A 15,895-nucleotide genomic window follows, 5' to 3' on the forward strand; every position below is an offset into this window, starting at 1 on the left:
GATACCTTTTGAAAAAGAAATTAGTGGGTAAGCGTACAACAAAGTAACGCCAAGAAGGGCGTTTTGCAGTCCGAAATGTTGCACAGCCATAACAAAATGAACGGAGGGCTGAGCGGCAGGAGAAACATTTATAATATAAGTGGGATCGTGTGGTACGCCCTGCCACTTGCGTCTGCTGTAGCTAGTGTCAAGTGTTCCCCATATGTACATCACAAAACATTAAACTTTTAAGGCACCGCTCGATTCAGCACTCACCGCCCACCGCCTATGGCTTGTATCGTGGCTGAGGCCTCGATTGGTCTATGAACAATTGCTTCTTACACACTTTCCGACTGGCCTTCAGATTACATAGGTTAAAACAAAGAAAGTGATGTTATGTAATGACATCACGGTCACATCCTAACCTCGAAACCCTGTAACTAGCGATTTACACTGTCAAAACTTGAAACGCAAACTTTGTGTTGGTTTTTTGTAATTGTAAATAAAATCGCGGTCTAAACGGCCTGCAAAGAGCTCTCTCGCAACCAGTTGATCGGACCAGTTGTTTGCAAGAACTGGAGGGTCATGCATCGACTATTAAAATTTTCAATTATAAAACTATTGCTGATACATCATCAGCCGTGTGGTGAAACAGACTTCGTATTGACTCTCGGAAACAACCAGCGATCATACTGAAAGCAAGAGTTACTTTCTTTCAACCGTGCTTCTTCTCAATCTTCGATTCCACAATAACCAACCAGAAAATGCTTTACAATACATCTTGAATAAAATCACGATTTCACAATGATTGCTAAAAACGTTTTTTGTGCTTTCCATATGAAAAATGTAGGGATTCTTATAACCAAATTAAACAAGCTACTGTAGTTTAAACAAATAATATTTTAGCTATAATTAGTATTGTTTGTATTTTTTAATTTTTGTACGCATCGCCGAAGAGGTCTGCTCCGTCTATTTGTTGGAAAAAAAACAGATCGGCAGTATTGCCAATATTACCGATTGGTGGAAACGGGCTTTTTTGTTAGGATTCTTTGTGCTACAAAAATCTATTTAGAAACATATAGTAACAAAATTACCGTGATTTTATAAATAATTACTCTTAATTAATTTTTTTCATAAAATTAATTTTCTGCTGAATCTCTGGATTGTTTTTTCCATATTGGATACAATGGCATATTTCCAAACACATCATTGAAAGGGAAAGTTATTAGGTATAAATGATGATCTCAACACATCGAAAGACACAGAGATAAAAAACTAAAAGAGCTTAAAATACGGTGTGATTAGCGATAAAAATTGTTCAACCAAATTTCTCGTATTTCATCTAGCTGTGAAATTTAGGGTAGGATTTTAATAGGAAAGCACCGCATTTCTTGCAAATATAACTGGTTAACGGTAAACCATCTCTGGGTTGCACTCATTTTTATGAGGTTATCAATACAGTTATTACAGGTTGTTATATTGGGGCTTTGAAATGAAAATAGACTAGAAGAATGGGAACAATGTGTTTACCGGGAAAAACCCGCGAAATTAGAAAAGAGACTTTGAATAGCCACCCGAAAAATTGCTCTACATTACTGGTTTTATGATTTGGGACATAAACTACAACATCCTTTATAATTTGGTATAAGTTATAAAAAATGTTCTGTCTATTTAAGATATTCATTGTAGATTATCAACACATATAATTTTGGTGTCTTTCAGGGAGATGAAGTATTCCCATAACCAAAAAATTAACTTGTGCGGTCAATTATTGTCGATCCCTATCTTTGCTGAGGGGTTTGGAGCTCGAGTAGGCCATCAATACGGGTCGCAATGATGGCACACTACATGTAATTTATCAATGGGCAAATTGGGGGACCATGGACCATAGGCAGCTCATAACATACCAAAGGTGGGTTACTGCCTTATTGGATAACATTTGTTTAGCTTTTATGATGTTAAACTGTAGTAGGTTATATCAATCTGCCAGTCAGAATTTTGTGCTAATGATGTTCGCTGGTTTTGCTTAATTAAAGAGGAAGGTCTCGGTGGGTTAACTGTGAGTCAGGATTACTTGTCTCTTCAGTATGGCCAATGCTTTGCCTTTTTGTCCTGGCCATCAAAGTTAAGAAAATTAAAGTAGTTCTCCATCTATTAAAACTTAGAAAATAACATATTTTAATGTCTGTGTGCTAAAAACCATTTTAACTTCATACAAACCACAAAGTTGTGTTAAACATTTTGAAAGAAAATAGCCTTTTTATTTGATACACTGCCCAAATTATGTATTGTGATATTAATATTAAAGATTTTTCAATATTTGTAAAATTGTTCAGTTTGTGTCCTAAAATTTACATAAAATTTGGTAACATTTAATCCAAACTGAAAAGTTTTGTATGTTCTCCATGATGCTTCTTTATACTTGTTATTTTGAAGATGTTATTGTACAGAAGGGACGAAAACACATGGGGCTGGATACCGCTGAGGTCGAAGTAATGAATACTCGATTTGCAAAGTTTATTTATATGTTTAATTGTAGCAAATAAACATAAAAGCACCACTTCTAGATGTTAAAAATAAAATAATGTATTGTCACGTTGCTGCCAAATTGAGATGATAATGATATTTATGGGGGGTGGGGCCTAATGGGTTCCAATGTTCTATGGGAATTTTTGCATAGGAACTTATTAACTATTAAGACTTTTAAAATTGGACTTCTCTTCAAAGATGATGTCGACTCACAAGCGGTGGGCGGTCAGCATCTTGGCTCGACATTTTGCAGCTGTAGTCAGAGTTGAAAATCACGAGACCTCAAAAGTTAAAAAAAAATCCAAAAGATACAAAATTTGTAAGTAGCCTTGGGAACATGTGGAGCCATGTATCAGGATAAGGTTGGGAGAGTGGATTTGAGGGAGGAGCAGTTGATGGAGAATTCGGAATCTCTGGGTTAATAGGGCCGGACAGATAAAAAGATAGATTTAAAAAATGGGTTTCTAGCATTTCACTTCTCTGGGGTAGTGACGGTGTGTCTATCTTTGTTTACCCATTGTTCATTAAGAAAGAAAAACTCCCTGTTACAAGTGTCATTGATTAGAGAGCTTGCGTTTTGACTCATGTTAAGGGCCAAAGACTGTGTCCACATTTAGGTCATGGAGACAGGAAATCTCTTCTCAAGCCAGAATGCACTTCATAACCATTTGTCATCTCAAATCACTCAACATTCTTGCAAGCAGAATGTTTTTTTCATAAGTTTAAGCAGTGAAGTGCATTAAACACTTGATCACTTGAAAATATTGTCATGTGTATTTTACTTTATAGACTCAAGAATTATAGCCCAAAAATAGGGGTAACTTTGCATTAATTCCAGAAAGCTGAAAATTTGCATAGATGTTAGGGACACCATTGTTATGAAATTGTGAAAAGTCCCCATCGATCCCATGTCTGCAAAATGTTTGTCTGCAAAGTCAAATTTCACAAAAAATAGGTTTTTTGAATTTTTCAATGTCTAAATTGACCGGACTATTTATTTTATTTAACTGCTTCTGTATTACTAATTAATTTATTTCAGTGGTGCTGTTATGGTATCTTGGATGTGTATGGTGGTACTGTAGCAGTTAGAGTTACCAGCAAAGTGTCCAACAACATTAAAGGAGAAGTTACTTTGGCTGATCCTGAGGAAGAATTGAGTTCTGCTTGTCCACCAACTAAAAGGTATTGATGTAATACAATAGTTATTACAATAAGTTTGTATATATATAAAAAATCAAATCAATAACATCTTTATTTCCATTGTCATTTTACAAACAGATGTAATGCAGTAGCACAATATTCCATCTATATTATACAGGATGATTCCAATAAAGTGTGTAGTTTTTCAAGGTTGATAGAGGATGTGAAAACACATTTTTTGTATAGTACACATGGGGTCACGAATGATTCGTTTCTGAGAAAATTGAGACTTTATGACGTGCTTCCATGTAGGCAACAAATAGTTTTCTCTGAGATTTCAGCCATAAAAGTGCAAAGCTACTGAAAATAAATATGTTTTCTTCTTAAATAATAAATAAAAGAACCACTTTAAGCAAACAAGAATGTAAAAACAATATTAATAAACAAATATTATTAATCAGCAGAAGTGGGAGAAACCGACTCTTTAAAAACGTAATACAGTTGACGTTATGATGATCTCATCTTTACGTCGACACAAACAGGAATAATTTTTAGCATTTGCTATAATAATAATTTTTTTGTCATTCTTGTTCACATGATGTGGTTTTTTATGTGTTATTAGGAAGGAAATTAAGTTTTGCCTACAATACTACTTTACTATATTAAAATAATCATAAATTTGTAAAAAAGTGTTTTTATAATATTAATTGTTAACATATGAATACAATAAAAAGAAGTGAACAAACAATACTGAAACTGTAAGAATGAAATTATTGAACTTTAGATACAGTTAACATTATGTTGTTAATCATTAAATGGTTATACATATACATTATAAAGAAAATCAGTTTATATGTCTTATGTTAGATGTGTAAAAACACATTTTATAAAAACACGCTTTTACATTCTACTATAAGAAAAAAAACTGATTTTTCTGAATAATGTAATTCTTACTATATTTACTCTTAGACTTGAGTTTTTTAAACTCAATATAATATAAGTGATTAACCCATTGGCCTTGTATCACGGAACTGTTCTGTGACAAGTTACCACACGTGCATCTCGACATCTAATTAATTTTTTTGTAGAATGAGTCCTCCTTTTTATCAAAATGTTACTGTGATAATTAGGCGACTAATATTGTTTTTGGTAATCACTCATAGAGAGAGAAATCACTTGAGGACATACCTGCGTGACAATTAATTTGCCCGCACAGGTTTAAATTAGGACTGTCTATTTCGTCAAAGATACTCAGATGAACCTCTCCTTCATCGTATAACTACAGTTACTATAAGAATATTACTGTAATGCTCTCTCCTCAGCCTACGTCACCATTATACTATCACAGAGGAAAAAAATCTAATATTCTTGTCCCGGCGAATTGTTCCCCCAGTACTTTCGTTGAGAAAAATACACTTTATTCTGACTAAACTTAATGCACTATACAGGGGTGATTCAAACACTTAAACGCGGCCTCAATCTCTTCGGGAAGGGCTTATTCTATAGCCTAAAAAAACAAAGTAAAAAAAAAAGTTCCATATAACCATATGCCCGGAAACGCTTCGTTAGGGAGTTACGCCCCCTAGCCCGTGAAAGATTTTCCGCCGGGATTTAGGAACCCTTGGTGATCAGGTCAGGCCGTATAAAAAAATGTGTAATAGGTAGTAGTTACAAAGATACAAATACGATTTGTTTTGGTTTTTTATGTTTTTATATCTGACAAATTTATTTAAATTCGTCCCAGGTTCTGCCAGAGCTGTAAACCTGCAATAATACTTATCCAGAGATTATCTTACGTAAAACACAAGACAGAATTGGTGCAAAGAAATAACACATTTTTTTGATCCTCCCCCCCAAAAAACATCCCCCTATCCACCTGTTTAACCTGTAAGATTACTTCCATAAACTTGTTATTAATTAAGGTCTTTTTTTCCTTAACACCACATTTGTAGAAGATTTACTAGTCTGAAAAGATTCTAGTGCAATTACTTAGGAAAAAAAAATTACATAATAGGTATTGAAATTTAACGTTTGTTTTAAATAATAACAAACAGACAGCACAAAAAAATGCATATTTCTTATCTGCATACTAAAATATTAAACATAATGTATTTAGGTTGTGAGTAACTAGCTGATTCATCTTATTCAATATCACTTTTTATCTGTCATATTTTCTCTTGCAAAGGTTGGCAATATTCAGCTGATCAAACAACTTAAGTTCTTGAAAGTAATATTTGAATAACCTTTTATGGAGGTTTTTGTAATTGTGGCGTGTGAAGATTGTTATTTTGTGAGATCTGTGATTATTTGGAAATATTTTATAACCAAGTGTATACAAATATTTTATATAAATATTTATTTTTTAAAATATTTTATTAAATATTTTTTATTAAAAGTGTTATGTAATTATCGTAGTAAATAACGGCAGATAACTGTTAAATGGTATGTATTCGTTCTGAAGAGTATACGGACATGATACTGATTTACGGCAAAGATTAACAAAGAAATGGTTTAGCTGGACAGGTCAGGAATATCGTTCGATTACCTATTCACTCACATCGAATGAACACTTGATCGCAAAACATTTGAAGCTGTGGAGAGACGACTTAGAGAAACTGGTAGCTTTAAACCGAATGCGAATAGATACTGGTCGTCAACGTAGCGCAAGGAACTATAATAAGGAACAAGCAATAATAAATGCTGTGAATTATCACCAACCACAAGCACCAGACGATTATCACGTCAGTTAAATATTTTGCCAGTCAAGCGTATGGCGGACACTTCATGAAGCACAGTTGTACCCATTCCATATAACACGTGTTCAAGACTTATTACCGCAAGATCTTAATAAACGGAAGATGTTCTGCCGCTGGTTAAGAAGAAATTGTTTACGACATCAGTATTTTCTTCGGCGTATTCTCGTTACTGATGAATCATGTTTTACTAGAAATGGAATTGGTAAATTTTCGTAATACCCATACTTGGGCGTACGACAACCCACATGAAACTGCGACGAGGCATTTTCACATACATTTTCAGTCAATGTATGGCATGGTGTTCTGGTGTGATAATTTGATTGGTCCATTTTTCCTCCCTAATCGACTTAATGGAGTAGCGTACTTAAATTTTTTAAGAACAAACCTGCCTACCCTCTTAGAAGATATTCCTGTTCAAAACAGAATAAATGCATGGTTTATGCACGACGGAGCACCTCCACATGTTTCTAATGATGTGAAAAACTATTTAAATGATGACATACGGTAGACAATGGATTGGTCGAAATGGACCAGTAAAATGGCCACCACGTTCTCCTGACCTCACGCCAGCAGACTTTTTCTTATGGGGTTGGATGAAGTCAATTGTTTATTCAAAACGGATTAACACCATAGAGGAGTTACGTAATCGCATTACAGAGGGCGGCAGAACACTATCAAGAATGCTCCAAACGTTATGAAACGCGCTAGAAAAGAGTGGATTCGTCGTGCGAAAACGTGCATTGCTAACAACGGAGGACACTTTGAGCAACTATTATAGAGTGATTATTACAGTTTTATAAAGGTAAATACATTTTATGTTAATGTTCAGTCTAGAATAAATGATCAGCTGTTCTCACAACCTAAACATTAGTTAATATTTTATGCAGATAAGAATATGCATTTTTGTGCGTCTGTTTTAATATTAAATAAAGCTAAATTTCAATACCTATTATTAATTTTTTTCCTAAGTAATTCACATGAATCTTTTCAGAATTAAATGTTCTACAAATCTGGTTTAAGACAAACAATGACCTTTATTTAACATTTATGGAAGTAATCATTTACGTTAAACACAAAAATGTGTTATTTCTTTGCACCAATTCTTGTGTTTTATGTAAGATATCTCTGTAAGTATTGCATTTACAGCTCTAGGACGAATTTTAATAAATTTGTCAGATATAAAAACATAAAAAACAATCATATTTGTATCTTTGTAACTACCTTTACCATTTTTAATACGGCCTGACTGCACCAAGGGTTCTGAAAATCCGGGCGAAATCTTTCGCTAGGTGCGTAACTCGCTAACAAAGCGTTTCCGGGCATATGGTTATATGAACTTTTTTACTTGTTTTTAGCTATAGAATAAGCTCTCGAGAGATTGCCGTTTAGTTTTGAATCACCCTGTATATACACATATTCTAGTTATTGCTAGGTAGAGAAATACATTTCAAATAAAATAAAAGCAACAATGGGGTATTTATTTTATATTATTTGAGTAAAAAAAATTTTAATTTAAAAAATTCCAAAACTTTTTTAGTTTGTACAGCATTATTATTTTTAAATTATGACCAAGTATATCACTATCTATTTATTATTAAAGCCCATTTCAATGTTAATCCAAAAAGATATAAAATATAACCAAATAACTTGAAAAATAAATTTTTTATAAACATATAACAAAAACTCTTACGTTTTTACCATTTTTAATAGGATAACTCCAGTTGAGCTGATAGTAAAAATATGTATAAGCCAATGGGTTAAGGCTCAATGTAAGAAAATGTAGGCTTCCACCATAAACTGTAACATTGGTGCATAGCTATAGATCATGAATATTTTTAACATTTCAAATTATAAGTGAAAAAATACATTTTTGATTGAATAGATCATTTACGTAGACAGTTGTCACTTTTACATTACTCACATATATTAGTATAGTTAATGAAGTGTTCAGAAACAAATCTCATGCAGGATCTATTTCATAATGTAGATAAGAATGTGTTGGATGTAGATGTGTGTGTTGGATAGATATGAATCCAACTAAGCAAAAACTCATGTATTATACTGGGCATAAAACTTGTTTAGCTTTTATAAATGTGGAAGATTCACATTGATAAACTGTGAAGAAAAATAAACACTGTAGTGTTTGCCATTCTGCAGTGTAGTTACTCTGTTGGGTGTTTACAGGGGTTACTGCAAGAGCCTCATACAGAATAGTATAAATACGTTTTTGTTTAGGGTCCTTTCTCCTTACAAGGAAAAAAAAATCTTAAAATGTAATTTTAAGAATTATTTTCAACAACATAGATGTCAAGCTTTTCTTAAAGGCCACAATATCCTGACTGTTCACTCGTGTATATATATATATATATATATATATATATATAGAGAGAGAGAGAGAGAGAGAGAGGATGTCCTTGTACTCACACTAATAAACCATTATTAGCTGGTACAATTAGGAGATTTCCATAAGTACCACACAAGACATGGGCAGGACTTGAGCCTCATACGCCATAGAAATGCCACTTTCGAGGATGATTGCTGTACTCGGGATTGAAATGGTTCAATAAATTGCTTCTAGTCATAAAACAAGAACTGCCACTGGTGCAGTTTAAAGACATTATTAAGGCTTTTCTTGTCACACAGGTAAATTATTTAGTAAAAGAGTTTTTACAGAAATAGCGTTTCCCTTTTAATGTTCTTGTGTTAATTTAAATCACAGATCTTTAGTAGCAGTGTAAATAAAAAGTATGGATACCCCATATTAACTTTTTATAAACCCAAATAAAAAAACCAAACTCTATACCACTGTAGGGTACAAAACTGGACTTTTTTGGTTAGTATCACAAGATTACCCCTGCCCTCAAAATACCAAATTTTGGGTTGAACTTTTTAAATGTAAACCCCATCAAATTACACGTCATTTTAAAAGTCTTTATGAAAGAAAATAAACTTTGAAACTTAGAGATCAACAAGAAAAATATGTTATAAACAAAGCATTGACATTTACAACTTGTTCGAATTAATTTGTTTTCATTATAAAAATGAAGCAAATAGATTTTACAAATGGAAATGTTTGTAAAATCAAAGGTCATTCAGCTTACTAACTCAGTGTTTTTCATAACAGGCGCTCGAAACTGCTCCCCGGTGATGGTCTGAGAATGTGATAACTTGTTGCAATTATGTATGAGGGCTCTAAACAATTTTGTATTAAAAAAAATGTTATTATGTTGGTTGTAAGTAATGATGATCAAATCCAGAACAATAGATTCAGTATTCGATTCAGAATCTTAAAAAATTTGATTCCCTGTTCTCAAATTTCAATTCATAATCAGTATTTTTAATATAAGTTTGATTAAAATACAAACATTACCTTACCAAACTTGAATTACACAGATCATCATGGGGAAATTGATAATTAAAACCACTTTTTGTAGGTTAAGTTAATAAACTATTACATTTTAATAAAGCAAAATAAAAGGATAAAAGAGAAAAATACAATCTAATTCTATGTACAGTAGACAAGTTTTATTTTTTTTAACTGCTAATAGTTGTTTGTTTCACCACATTGGAATGCTTTCGAGCAGCAATGTCCTGGTGAGCATCGAAGTAATATAGTGTTGGCTGCAGTTTGCTTCTGCTTGTTTGTTATATATAGTGTAAAGCTGTGTCTATTGCCTTGTAGTCTTCATTGTGAGTCATTGTCTGTATAGTCCCCTAGCACAAATTTTTTGCTCACTTTCATCAACTGCCATATCAGTGATCATTTGAAACAATTGCATCATCTATTAACTCAAATTCTTTATCATTGAAATCTGTGTTTTTCTGATTGCAAACATGGTTGCTCATAAAACCAATATAACCAGAGTCAATTTTTGACCAACAGAATTTTAGGCTCCTTATGGACTGATGTGTATAATTTTTAATACCGATGTAGAGGTAGAGATTCACCCTAAATTTCATCCCTCTAGGTGACCTCATTTGGTCAGTTATGTTATTGTGTGTTTAGTTTAGGCAGAAATAGGATTTCGTCATCAGCAACTGACTGGAGAGGCATCACTAAATGCTCAGCCAACAACCATTTAGCGCTTACAAAGAATATTTTACTGAATACCTTGAATTTCTCTTCTTGTTTGAGCTTTAGCAAAGTATATCACACTTGACGGAGGTGGAAAAATTATATATCTGTCTGTCTGTCCACATCATTCAAGAACAAACTGGTTAAATCTCTCCTCCTATTTAAATTTGATAATAGATTCTTGCACAGGCTAGTGGTCGGTCATGAGGACAGGCATAAATAAATCTAAAAGATAGCTTCTCCTTTTTTTTTAAAAAAAAGCTTGATTTTAATAACCAAAAGCACTATCACCATTAATAAAGTGTTTTGTGTAAAATAAACATCCTTCAAAAGACTAAAACAATTTTTCAATTACAAAATGGCAAAAATTTAAAGCAAATAATAGTGTAATCTTAATTTAAATGTTGGTGTTAAATATATTATGTCATATTGTTAAATTTATTCATTAAAATTATTAACCCTAGAAGATAAGAAAATGTGTTAGCCAAACATTTATAACATCAAGTTATAACATCAGTATTCAAAGTACTGCAAACTTGTAGCAGATTCCAAGTATATGGCTTGCATAGTCAGTAAGTTTTATCACAATAATTATATGTAACATATTTTTGATAAACAGGGATGGTCAAGAATTAACTGAAGAAATGAAGAGGATGGGAAGATAGTTCAGAGAAATCACCTCCAGATGGTGATGTGCTGTCTGAATATTGTATAAATGTAAGTTTGATTATGATACAAATATAATTGATATGATGTGAAAAAATAATTGATTTACAATTTTATCTTTAACTGAAGTAAGGTTAGCACTTTATAATTTGGTCTGTGTGAAACATTAAAGTTATATTTCTGTAGATGCATTTTGTTGTTGGACTGTGTTTTACAATTTTGCAAGTTTAGAAAATGCTTCTTCTCAGAAATAAATCCTCAGAAATCGTTCGAGGATTTCAATGATTGTCACTGATCTCAACTCTTTAGACGACGCTACTTGTCAGCAGCATATTGTCAAAAATGTTAAATTTTTACCACTACCATTCTATTAATATACTTTTCAATAAGATACTGTAATGATACTTTGACCGCCATACATTTGTTGCCTCTTATATCGTTGACTTTTGTTGTATTACTTATCCAAAGATAAAATTACATTATTGAGAAGTTTACCATTTGTTGATTCAACAAAGAATTTACACCTCCTGATTATGACTAATTTCAAAAGACTTTATTATTCACTCTACTATGTTAATTTTTGCTGCTAGTAGTGATAAGATGTTGATTGTTTAAGGCATGAAATTACACATACAGTAAAAAGTTTTGATTAACGAGCTAAATAGGGGTTTTACCTTAGATACAAAACAGCTTGAATAAAATACAAATTAATAAATAAATTACAATAAAAATCTTAAATTTTCAGAAAAAACATAATAATAAAATTGGTTTTTTTACAATAAATTACTCTACTATTGTCTTTTACATATAATATAAATAATAAACATATTCTTTATAATACTTTCAAAAAGAAGTATTTGATACATTTTTGTTATAAACTCTTGTCTCTTTTCTTTGCCACAGTATTGCACCAATACTGAAGAAACATTTTGTCGTGTGCTTTGCTCTTTTCTAGCTGTGTGATGAACTTATAACCACTTCCAAGACCTTCAAGATTTGTATTGTCTTAGTTTTAATTTTGTTTACAGTTAACTATATCAATAATATTCTCGTTTGTTAAATAGTAATGTTGGTTGTCATTTAGCCATTCTTTGAACATAGTACCTCCAGATGTTCCCAATTTCCACCCATTAAAAGCAAACATGACATCATCAGTGTAATTTTGTACACACTTCCAAAAAAGTTATTAACCCTTATCGCTAAGAAAGCCACGCTGGAGGCACGCTACATGTTCTCCCTCCCAGTGAGTCGAAATTCTCTGCTTACCGCTTAACACTGACAGGTCGAATTCGTTTTTTTCGGGTAACTTCAAAATTGGCTTGCACCTCGCCTCAATTTAAAATTACCATAATAATGTTGTATATATACCATAAACCAAATTACCATAGTGTAAATTATTGTGTGTGTTTAATAAAAAAATTTGCACTAAAGATTAATACAGTTTATAAAAATGTACGTTCGTAAATCATAATTTTAACTAGTAGCAGAGGCATATGGTACTATAAAAGGATTTCAGAATAAAACTAAATAAATCTAAAATAATGTGAACTACTGATTTACATATTTGTCACATTTCCCAATAGAAAGCAACCACTTAACAATGCTAGAAGACAAGGAATTAATTTTGTATTTGAAATAATAGCGACATAGTACAATGGGTCTTGAGTGTGGTCATCTGAGGTCTAGCGCCGCAATAGGGGTGGGGATTGCTCCATAACCGCTTCATTTATGAGTACTCGTCTCGAACAAAGTGTCTGGACGTGCACAGGTGCGATGATGGGAGTCACTTGCGTGGCTATCTGACCTCTTAAGCAATCTCTGATATTTATATCCGAGTGCTAAGGGTTAATAAACAAAAAGCCCTTGAATATTTGAAAATATGAAAAAATACTTAGATATTTGGACTCATTCTGTTTTAGCTTATATTTTATTGTGATGAGTATCATAAAAATGGTCTTATGAAATAGTTTTTAATTGGAAGAGTTTTGTCCTGAAATATTTGTGTTTTTTTATTATCAAGTGTGATTAATGGGGGCTCAGAGATAATATGCAACTGATCAAAATTCTGTATTAGGTTACCAACCATCTGTTAATTATATTTAAAATAGATTTGATTCATTTTAAATTTGAATTTAGGACTCACAAAGTTATATAAATGATATAATAGACCAATTAAACTAACATACATAATAAAAGTTATAAATGCACTTGGTTAATTTCTAAATACGATCTGTAGAAGTTTCAAAAAAATTTATATTACTGATAAATTGGAACCTATAAATTTTATTGATATGTGTGAGCTCATAAATAACTGGTTTTAGGAAGTGGACTGGTTTCAACTCCACGAGATCAAGGGTCGCAATGTACAGTTGTCTTCTGGTCGACTGACAGCAAAGAGTGTGGGCAGCTACAACCAGGGAGTAGTCCTCACTTCAAGAGAGATTCTCAAAGGCCAGTTGTTTCAGGTACTATATGGCACAATTGAATTTTAATATAAAATTGAGTACAGTTTTCTTTATTGATTTTGTTTCTCTATTCAGCTTCTGTGACCTAACAGATATTCTTGAACATGGCCTAATCCTTATGGGGATGTAAAAAGCAAAGTATAAGGCTTTTCTAAGTAACAAAAGATTGTTTTGGAAATTGAGAAAATAATATGGTTTTTTATTAACGCAACTTTTAGCTTAATTTTTGGTGACGATGATTGCTATCAAGTATTCTATATTGTTTTAGGTTCGGATAGATGCCATCAATTCAAACTGGGTCTCGTCTTTATGTATTGGAGTAACATCACACCCCATAGCCACATTCTCTTTGCCTGTCACTGCCTTAGGTCTCAAGCGGGACTCGTGGATTATCTGCAGTGACTTTGTCTTTCACAATGGCCAGAAGGTTAATTTTATTATTATTAATAATTAATATAACAACTTCAATCCGACATAAGTGCCATGTTTTGGAGATTATAACAAGAAAAGTAAGAATTAAGCAATATATTTTGGTAGTAGGTTATAATGTATTTTGATATGTTATATTACATAAAAAAATCAACAAATTGAAATCAAAGCTCAAACTATTCATGGGCAGAATGTGTTGTGTAAGTTTCCACAATGTATTCACAAAATCATATCTTATCTCAATAAAGCCAAAAAATGTTGTACTTTTTCTCACTAAAAAACAAATAAAACTTAAAACAAAAAAGAAAAGAAAGCAACATTTTATGACAAAATAGCTGTGATATTAACTGATAATTAAATTAAAAATGCCCTATTAAAGAGGCGGGAGGTTAAGACTGTCAAGCCCTCTAACCATTTCAACCTCAAATCATTTACAGTAAATTAACAATAATTTAATACAGACACTGTAGAATCTTAACATAATTAATCATTACAGTAAAATGTGAGCAACATTGCTTAATTTACATAAAATGACTCACAAATGTAATAATTCTTAATGAAGAATAAAAAAAAACTAACAGTGCAAAAGAGAAAATAAAAAGAACAAAAACACATTCAACCGATCTAACACACTGTCTGACCTCACACACCGCAAGCACCACTGCCCGTCACAACCACAGTCCTGTGTATGACGCACTTTTACTAGGATGCACCAGTTGGAGGGTATTGTCCATTCCTATTGAGAGGCTCTTCCATTGAGTTGAAGTCTGAGGTTAAGTACCTTGGCGTGATCCTTGATAGGATCTTACACTGGGAATCCCATCTGGAAAGGGTTATCGCTAGAGGAAAATGGTCTTTTTGCACTGCAGACGTGTGATAGGTGGGTCTTGGGCTATACGTCTCCATGGTCAGACTTGCAGTAACGTTTGGAGCTGATTTTGGTGGCCCAAAAATGGAGGCCAAGATGGCGGTAGCTGGTCTGGCTGGCATCCAAAGAATGGCTTGCTTTGCTGTCACTGGGGCTTCTCAAAGTGCCTTGGGCACAGCCTCTAGACTGTTGCTCAACCTCATCCCCAGCATGTCATTCGGGCCTATGGTCAGGAGGAGTGCCTCCTGTCTTCAGCAGGTGGGACTTTGGTCGGCCTCGGGCTGTAGCAGTGGAATTGTTGAATTAGCATCCTGATTCAGGGGTAAGCTCTGCACATGATCTCTTTCAAGCAGAAGTAGCAACCATTATGGAGTATGCTAGTGAGAATTTTCGTCTGTGGAATAGGAGTTAAGACAATCAGCATTTTCACAGATAGTCAGGCAGCACTGATGGTGTTGGACTCTTGCGTGTTCCAATTCCAAACTTGTCTGGGGTTGCTATAAAGTTGTTTCTTCCCTTGCCAGATTCAACAATGTGACTGTTTGTTGGGTTCCTGGTCATGAGGGGATCCTTGGGATCAAATGGAATGTTGTTTAACCCAAAAAATTAATCACTTCAATATCCTAGTTGAGTAGTGACACCAGTAGTGTCCCTAGTTTCGTTCAAGTGAACATTGAACAGTTATGTTTATAAATTCATTGGGTGTAACAAATTGATGACGTATATTTGAATGCCTCATTGATTGAACACGTCAATATAATTTTATTAAAATGTGGAAAATTCGAGAAGGGGGTTGAAGGACCAGATAGTCCTTTGAAAATCTCCTCTTAGTCAGTCTGGAAACAGTTTTCCATAGTCAGACAATTGTATCAAACCCCCTCCTTCACACACATTGTTGAGGTATCCCATGTGATGTTAAGACTCGACCCAGTTACACACAACCCATAGGGAGGAAAAACCCATACTAACTTCTTTAATTAGATGAATG

At 33.2% G+C, this 15,895-nt stretch overlaps 2 long non-coding RNA genes across 2 annotated transcripts; both read left to right on the forward strand.

Moving 5' to 3' along the window:
* The first annotated feature begins 1,870 nt into the window (after nucleotides 1-1,870).
* LOC124374732 lies at nucleotides 1,871-11,136 on the forward strand. Its single transcript, XR_006923604.1, has 3 exons — nucleotides 1,871-1,891; nucleotides 3,548-3,690; nucleotides 11,099-11,136. It is a non-coding gene; the product is annotated as an uncharacterized LOC124374732 (long non-coding RNA).
* LOC124374731 lies at nucleotides 11,136-14,097 on the forward strand. The gene is made up of 3 exons (XR_006923603.1): nucleotides 11,136-11,196; nucleotides 13,467-13,610; nucleotides 13,879-14,097. It is a non-coding gene; the product is annotated as an uncharacterized LOC124374731 (long non-coding RNA).
* The last annotated feature ends 1,798 nt before the right edge of the window (nucleotides 14,098-15,895 follow it).

The sequence above is a fragment of the Homalodisca vitripennis genome, unplaced genomic scaffold, assembly GCF_021130785.1.
Source record: "Homalodisca vitripennis isolate AUS2020 unplaced genomic scaffold, UT_GWSS_2.1 ScUCBcl_9828;HRSCAF=18451, whole genome shotgun sequence".
Lineage (NCBI taxonomy): Eukaryota > Metazoa > Arthropoda > Insecta > Hemiptera > Cicadellidae > Homalodisca > Homalodisca vitripennis.